This window comes from Anabas testudineus, chromosome 11 (assembly GCF_900324465.2).
Source record: "Anabas testudineus chromosome 11, fAnaTes1.2, whole genome shotgun sequence".
Classification (NCBI taxonomy): Eukaryota; Metazoa; Chordata; class Actinopteri; order Anabantiformes; family Anabantidae; genus Anabas; species Anabas testudineus.
Genome location: NC_046620.1, coordinates 9,280,210 through 9,289,010, shown reverse-complemented (window position 1 = coordinate 9,289,010; position 8,801 = coordinate 9,280,210).

Genomic DNA, 8,801 nt, shown 5'->3' with positions numbered 1-8,801 from the left:
TAGAGGTAATTTATATGCAAGTGGAGTAAAGAAAAATAGAACTCAAAAAATTGTTAGTACAGATTTTAACACTTATGACATCCATTTTTCAAAGAAAAAAAAAATGTCTGTGTGAGCGCTCCGGGGAGCACTGTGATCACAGACAAAATGCTCAAATCAGGTCAGGTCATATCAGCAGCTCACATACCTCCTCACATGCTAATTTGGCACATCCTTTTTCAGCACAAAGTATTGTCAACAAAAAGATCAGATCTAAGTCCTCACCTGCTGATTTGAAAGCAGACTGACAGATTATTGATATCCACCAAACAGCCACAGGGGAATCTGCCATTCTCAGAACATGAACCACGAAAAATCGATATATATATATATATATATATAATTCTTTTCCCCCTGACCATATACTGAAGGTCCAGGCAAGTTTCACATCTTTAATAAAATTTAAGTTGTATTAAAATCCACTAATTACCTCTCTGTATAGCAGTATAGTAGTTTTCATGTTGGTGTTGGAGTCTTCTGCTCTTTCAATGGATTTAAATGTCCATACAGTGTGCAAACACTGCTGTTTCTTTATCCCAATCATAAGGGTCTTTCTGTTCACTGATTTCTCTCCACATTTCCTACAGGCACAACAAACGCAGCATGTTTGTCACCTAGTGCATCAAATTGAAACACCTACTAAATGTGTTTTAGATTGTTTTAGCTCCCGTTGCACCTCGACCAAGTTTAAATATTGCAAGTTTAAATAGGAGGAACCCACCACAGTGAGAACCAATAATGAAGTTGACTTTTCATCAGTTTTCTCATCTGACACCTCCGTGAGCTACACAACATGATTTGCCAGTGCCTTCTAAAACATCTTCAAATCACTGTGGAAGAATAAATCCAGACTAGTTACCATTTTAGGAAGTATCAGGGTTTTATTGTATTATGTAGTTGAAGCTTTTCTCAAAGTTCTGCAGCTTCCGTGAACAAAACTTTCAAAACAGGACGATATGAATGGGATAGACAGAAAAACCATGACATTATTTTGGGTCCTACACTGTGCTTTAAAAGTGACTCATCCACAGGGAGTGATATGACGCAGATGATGGAGCTGTTTTATATTCTGTTGTTGTCAATGTCAATTTATTTATATTGAATTTTAATCTCATATGCTATATAGTGGGTGGATTATTGCGCAGAAATTTCTTGGTCAGCTAAGACAGTAAATGGATCAGAGGAAAATATCATATTAAAGTTCGGTAAGAAAACACGTACACAAGCACCAGCCGGTCCTTCAATCTCACGTTTTCTTCATTTCCAGGGAACCTCTCTCTCCCTTTCCGTAATACTGCTGATTCCAGTGTGACAGAGTTGCAGAGCCATGCAGTTATTTTACTGAGTTATACTGTATCAACGATAGTGCATACGGGATCACATCTTTTTCAGCGTGAGACGAAGATGAAAGGCAGAAGTCTTGTGTGAAATGTCCAGAAAACTGCACTGAAGGTTTTTCAAAAAGAGACCAAATTAATGATAAGAGATAAAAGGCTTTGATGTCATTATTAAATCAAAAGCATGTTTTATCTATTTTCATTTTTCATAATCTTTTTTCATCAAGGAATTAAACTTAAGGAAGAGAAGTAAATTCTTCTCTTTCTAAAAAGATGCAAAGATCCAAAGATTTTGTTTTCCTATTCATGTTTTGTTTTTGTTTGTTTGTTTGTTTGTTTTTCATCTTCACTTGTAGTGACATTAACCGTAAGAGAAACTAGTTACATTGCTTTGGTTATGCTCCTGCTCATTTTGTCAGACAATTCTCCAACAAAAGGCTGCCGCTGATAGATAGATGATGAGCCTAAATAGACTCTCTCGCTCCATCTGTGTTCATGTGTGTCTGCATGTGTTGTAGGACACAAGGGGAACAAAAGATTTCTGTGACACAAAGGGCCCAGGACAGGACTGGGGGGGGGGGGGGGGGGGGGGATAAATTAGGAAAACATACTCCAGCAGAGCCACGGACAAAATCGGGAGGAGTTGGAACATCAGAAAAGAGGATCAGAGGAGAAATGAGGAATAAATGACAGGGAAGTTTTCCAAAGACATGCTTTAATGGTCTTAGGGTCGAACACTTTTTGAGTGCTTTTCTGTGCAGTTTTTCAGCCCGGCCTCATTCAACTTTGTCTGGTTAAGTCGACTTAGGTCAGCTCAGTTAATAGGAGGCTGTAGCTTAGTCAGCGTGGGCTAGTTAACTGATTTTTGGACTTCAGCAAAGTCATTCTGACCTTCTGCTCCATGCAAATTTTTAATCCATGTCTGACATTGTCTGAAGGACTTTTGGTCTCTGCACTGCAGCTCTGCAACAAATTGACAAGTAAACAGTGCACAGTTGTGGTTGGAGCCACGCAGGAGTAACTGGAAAAGTTTACCGTCTCACATAAAAAAAGATTTAAATGGTGAATCAGTCTGATTAACTGACTTGAATTTGGACCCAAATGCTGCTCAGAGTTGAATCAGCCAATCCGCTTTAGTTGATGCATAGATCTATTTAACTCCTTGTTGGCTCCTTTGCAATCTTCCCTTTAAGAGAATTCTTATTTTTACTGAAGACCAGTGGCATCTGTTCCTGGTTGCTGTTTCTACAATTGCTTGTGATGTTTTACAAGAGTAAAAAAAAGTAAAAAATAGTTCTTTGTAAAGAACGCAGAATTGAAAACAAGCAAAGGTGGCACACAAAGGGAACTCTTTGATTTTCATATCCCTGAAACACCCGTCACTGTAGAAGTGGCTGGTTTCCTAAGACACGCCTATTAATGCAACAACTTACAAATAAGGGCATTATTAAAACTTTTTATTTGACACATTTGATATATTTGAGCTTTTTACTGCACGTGTTTACTGCATGTATGTGATTTGATGATTTTATTCAGCTGTTACTTGTGTTGAGCGTTAAGCAGAGCATGTGAACGCTCCATGTTGTGCCACTCTTCGAGAAAATGCTTTGTAAAATCTGGTTTGATGGTTGATTATCAGCGCTCACCCAGACGTCTGTTGTTCCCCAAACAATAGACTACCACCACCAGCCCTTCTGTGCGTGTGTGTGTGTGTGCCTGTGTGTGTTAATCATGCAGCTCTTATCAGCGACCGTCAGACCTGCAGAGACTCCGATGTGCTCCCTGCTGATAGCTCGCACACAGAGGTCCCCCTCCCCCCTCGGGGGTTTAAAATCGAGAACTAATAGACCTCAGCCTGGGAAAATAAAAGACAAAGATCATATTACCAAGCGAGAGTGACAACTCAGTAGAACAGTAAGTAGAGTAACAAACAGCTTATGATACACTGGCCTCTTGATGTGCAGTCACTGAGTGGGAAGGAGCTGAGAAAGAGCCTGCTGTACGAAACGCCTCTATCTGACAGAAACCATGATTTCCACAATTCTTTCTGCAAAATCGAATGAAAACATGCTTCATCAAGCAGAAGATCTCGGGCGTTTTATTCCACCCCTCTCTCTGTCTTTTGCATGCATTTGATAAGAAAGAAAAGCTGCCGCAGAAGTGAAGGTGCAAGGAAGAGAAAGTGGAAATCTAGACGAGACGTTGTCTCATTTTGAAAATTCAACTCCTGCAAAACAAGCATGAAATAATGCGTATTTTTAGAAAGCATTTGCTGCATCACACGCTTTTTTGCAACCTGAGGCATTAGAGGTCAGACTGAGTCGGCTGTGTGCGATTGAATCATGTCCTGCAACTCGTGACTCTGAATCAGATTTCAGCTTTGACGTTGCGAAGTACACACAGCGAGGGGGGGTGCAAGGATAAAATCAATCATTAGAGTCTATTCACTGTGTCTCTATGGTGCCAATGGAAAGGCTCTTAACCTGCTGACACACACACACCAAAAGAGCGAGAGCGTTGTAATGAACAGTCAAGGGAGTTCATTGCCCCTTCTGTTCAGACCAAGACTCTTGATTGGTCGAGACCTTTGACCAAAAAGGTCAAAAGGTCAGACTTTTGACCCTAAGGACAAGTGTGTGTACGTAAGTGTGTGGGACTAAAAAGCAATCCTGAATGTTTTTCATGGGGAATGTTAATGGTCAAACCTTGAAGAGTGTTCACACAACTTTTCTGAATAAACACATTACGAGGCATCAGTGTGAATAACAGGTCAGTGGCTCATGAACTCGAGGTCTGTGTGAATGTGTGGGAGCTCCGGTCTGCAGATGACAGCTCATTATCAGAAGGAGATTTGACCGCCGTCCCCAATCACTCTTTCTCCCCCACACCCACCTCCTCCCCCGAGGCTCTGCAGCAACAAGGTCAAACACACGGGCAGAGGAGGGAGGTGCGACTTGAGCAGGAAGGTGTTTTTGCTGATATTTCAGTGAGCACACATCAGTGGATGAAGAGTCCATTTTTCATGTGTTAGAAGTTTGTTCCAAAAAATTCTACAGTTATTTAAAAACACATTTTCTGCGTCGCGAGTCTCTCCGCTGTTTTTCTCTGTGCTCATCACTGGTCATCAGGCTATTGTGAACTGCTGTCACACAAAGATAATAAACCAGAAGAGAACAAGACAGATGAACAAAGGGATTCTTTGCCATTAGAAAGTGAGATCAATTATAAACCTTGCGTCACATTTCAATGGGCTATATGTAGACAGGATGTGGTCATAGCCAAACTGTATGCATCTACATGGAGCAGGTGGCCTTATTCTCTATTCATAATTAGCACTGTTGATGCTCCCTTGAGCAAAACACCCTCTGGCACTTGCTTCTATATGCATAGTGATGTTATATGTAATAAAGAGGAAGAATCTGTAAAGTTTCCTGCTTCCGACCAATGACATCACTTTAGAAGCATAGTTCACCTCCAAAATGTCACTGAAATAGGAGGAAATGACCAGTTTTTAAGCCCAAAATGACTCACTTTGCCTCAGTTGTACACTGTGACTGTTGGTATCATAATTGAGGCAACTGGTTGCAGCACAGTTTGCTCGTTTGCAATACTGTGCTGTATTTTAAAAATAGTCACTAAGTGGAGGCACACGGTAGCCAAAAGTTTTGCACAGGTCAAACTGTTGAATGGAAACACTGTACTTACTGCTCAACTAAAGGCAGACACAACTAAACAAACAAACAAACAAAAAAGCATCAAAAATGCTGGATGGGACCGTGATTGTCAGACAAATCCAGTCAGACATTGTTAATAAAATCACATCGCAGATTGCTTATCACTTCACCTTTCTTTTCTTTAATCTCTGCCAAACGTCACAGTAATTGTGGGGTGCAGAGGCACATGTCAGCGCAGGGATCGCTACCTGCAGAGAGGAGAAAATGACAATGAAGAACAGAGATAGAGGGGGTGAGAATCCTGAAAGTAACTGAGATGTGTGATCAGAGCCTAAAGAACCAAATGTACTCTTACACATCTCTAATTAAAAGTTGTTGGCTGTTTAAAAATGAATCGATCTATAGCACGATGCACGACTAAATGAAAAAATGGGTAAACAGAGAGAAAGGGATGAGGGAGACGTGTAGAGGGAGGTAAAGAATTGGGCCAAGAAGGGATCAGCTTCACGCCGAGATTGCAGACATGTAGCTTCGTCTTCCTATCTCTTATTTCTTGTGTGTGTTTACCTCGCTCACTCCGCCTTTACCTCCGTCACTGTCTGATTTTCTCTCCTTGCATTTTTCTGTCTTGGCCTTTCTCAGTAAGACACACAAGGTGAATGCAAGAATGAGATAGATACTGCGTAAGATAAGCAGAGACAGAGAGATGGAGCTGCAGTTTTTAACAAGAGAAAGAGAAAATACAAATGGTTGTTTTATGGCTGGGTCAATGAAAGGGACAATGGTCTGCTCTCGTTTTCTCTTTTTCACTACAGGCCGGAGACGCAGCGGTGAGGTCAGAGAGTGAGAGAGAGAAAGATCATGTCCTGATTAATAAAGTAGAGATGTGTGAAACAGAATCCCAGTAATTATAAATTTCAATGAATTGAAAAAGCCAATGAAAATAGATATAATATTCCTTAGAAACTCTTCGACAAAGGCTGCTTATGCATGTATGTAGATGAGCGTGAGACAAATAAAACTGTACATGACACAGCATGGTGAGGAGGAGGAAAGTTTTGTGTGATTTTTTTCAAATCTCTGCATCAGCTCCAGCATTTCTGATTTTACTGAACATAATTATTGTCAGACCTGGGCTATGACTGTGAATCTGGAGAAAACCAACATCGTGATTTTCCAGAAAAAGCTCAAACATCAGACATCAAACTATTTTTTACTAGGCTCCACTGAGATTGAAGAACCCCATATTTAGGACTAAAAATAATTTGGTTATGAATTATCTCAGACACAAAGGAAGGAAGACTTTTTATGCCTCCAAAAACCACCTGAACTTGGCTGAAGATATTCAAAATAAGAAATGAAGTTTGTGAGAAGCAGACTAAACACACAGCTGAAACTGTGCCTAATGAAATGTATAAGAGCGTCTGCAGACGTGCACAGAAATACATCAGACATTTCAAATTCCGAAATATAGTAGAGAGAGTTTCTGTTCATAATTGATCCAGTCTATATGTATATTTCACAGAAAGAGTTGCACATTATATGTACAGTATATTGTCTGTATGTCTGTTTGCATGTGTGTGTGGGTGTGTGTGTGTGTGTGACTGAACAGACTGAAGAGAGCATAAGACTAAAGGAGAACATGATGACAAAAAAACACTCTTAGACATATACACAGGAAGAGAGGGAAGGAGTGCAATCATCTCCAATCAAGATGTCATTGATATACTGCTTGATTTCTCACTCTCTCTCTCCACACCACCTGGCTCTTGTCACAGTAGGACACTGAAGCTCGTGAGCAGCAGACACAGACAGTTATGTATCATTATCTCTCTGTCTTACGTGCACATGCACACTTTTCTCTTTTGAAGTACAGTCACACATAAACTCTCTCGCTGCGTGTTCCTGGTCATTGGCTCTGAAACGAAACACACACAGATGTTTTTTGCCCTCATCTGCTCTCCAGTCACTATTGGCGGTTTGTCTGCAGCCACAACAAACATAGGGAGCTTCTGTTTTTGTGTTTCTATTCAGGACAGAGTTTCTATAAACTTCACGTCTAATCTACTGTACAAGAACCTGCCTAAGATCATATTTCAACAGCGTTTTAAACTTTATTAAGAAAGCATTTAACAGTAGGTAGAAGGTAGAAAAATAATAACCAAATAACAAATCGTAACGTGTGTGTGTGTGTGTGTTAATTGTTTATGTAAAACTTGTCCCTTTGTCTTTTAAAAGACCAGTTATAGGTTGTCGGAGAAACAGCTAGAGGCATCACAAGGGATTCCCCAGATGTGTTGGAGTGTGTGTGTGTGTGTGTGTGCATGCACCAGTGTGTCTGTAGCCGTATGTTAATCAATGCCGTTAATGTAGCAATGAATTAGTAGTTTAGATGTCACAGGACGCTTAACACAGCTGATCCTTACCAGACACCCACAGAAACACACACACACACACACACACTCAACCCACAGGACCCCTGGGGACCACAGGCGGACATTGTATAGTAGCCTAATTATCTCAAATTGCCAAAGTAGTATAGAGGGTGTGTCTGTGTGTGTGTGTGTGTGTGTGTGTGTGTGTGTGTGTGTGTGTGTGTGTGTGTGTGTGTGTGTGTGTGTGTGTGTGTACGCTCGCGCTCTCACAGCTGCTCCTGGTGTCAACCCTTTGATAGATGAGAGATAGAGAGAGTGTTCATTTACTGCTCGGAGACACACACACACACACACACACGCACACACACACCTGACTGCTCATTTATTGGTCAAACAGATTGGTCTTTTGTTGCTCGGTCGCTGGTTCATGCTGGAAGAACTGTTCAAGTTCAGACTACAGCACTTGGAGGGAAATAATCCCCTCTCATCAAGTGTAAATGCTTTGAATGCTGCAACCAGGCCTCCTATAAAATGTAGGAGACAAGCATCACAAATAGACAGTAGTTTGACAATGAACAGACACAGGTTAGAGTAAGTGGATGATGGATGAGTGAAGAGGATTGCCTTCAGATCTGATGACAGGGACTGTTAGAATAAAATCCAGTCTTCATCTTTTCACAGCGATTCCCTGTTGGGCTGCAATGGAGGAAGAATAATAACAAATTTAGTAGTTAGGGCTGCAGTGAAAGCTGAGTACGAGTAGGATGAATGGTTTGGTCGTGTAGGAATTAGAGTAAACGTTAACTATAAAATGTCTCCAGCTCACTCTTTCAAACCTCTAACGCTTGGCATAACATTTATGGTGATTACGATAAAATCTCTATTCTATATACCTATTATTGTTTCAGAAGCACTGTACCTGCTGCTGTAGCAGCTTGGTTTTCATAAAGTCTTTATTATGTATGAAGGAGAAGTCGTAGTAAAGGACATTTAGCTACTTGGCTCACTTTAGTTCAGTTTACAGTCATTTCTTCCTCTGAAGCAAACACAGAATCTTTTCTCCATCGTTCTTCATAACTTTCTATGTTCAACTTTCTTTTTAGATGGATAGAAAGATGGACCGGGTAGATTTTGTGAAACGATGCTTCCCCCATTTCTTCTCCTCCACCCACCCATCAGCGTGTCTCATCATTCCTCTGTCCCTCTGTCTCTTCGGTATTGATGAAGTGACGAGGCCACAGGCTGAAAGACACCATCTCATCTGGTTTAAATTACCTCCAAACCACACACACACCTGCACCAGCACCACCAGGGCTGTGTGTGTGGGCGGGTGTGCAGTGGGGTGGGTTAGTGCCTCTGGGATAGATGGTGGGGAA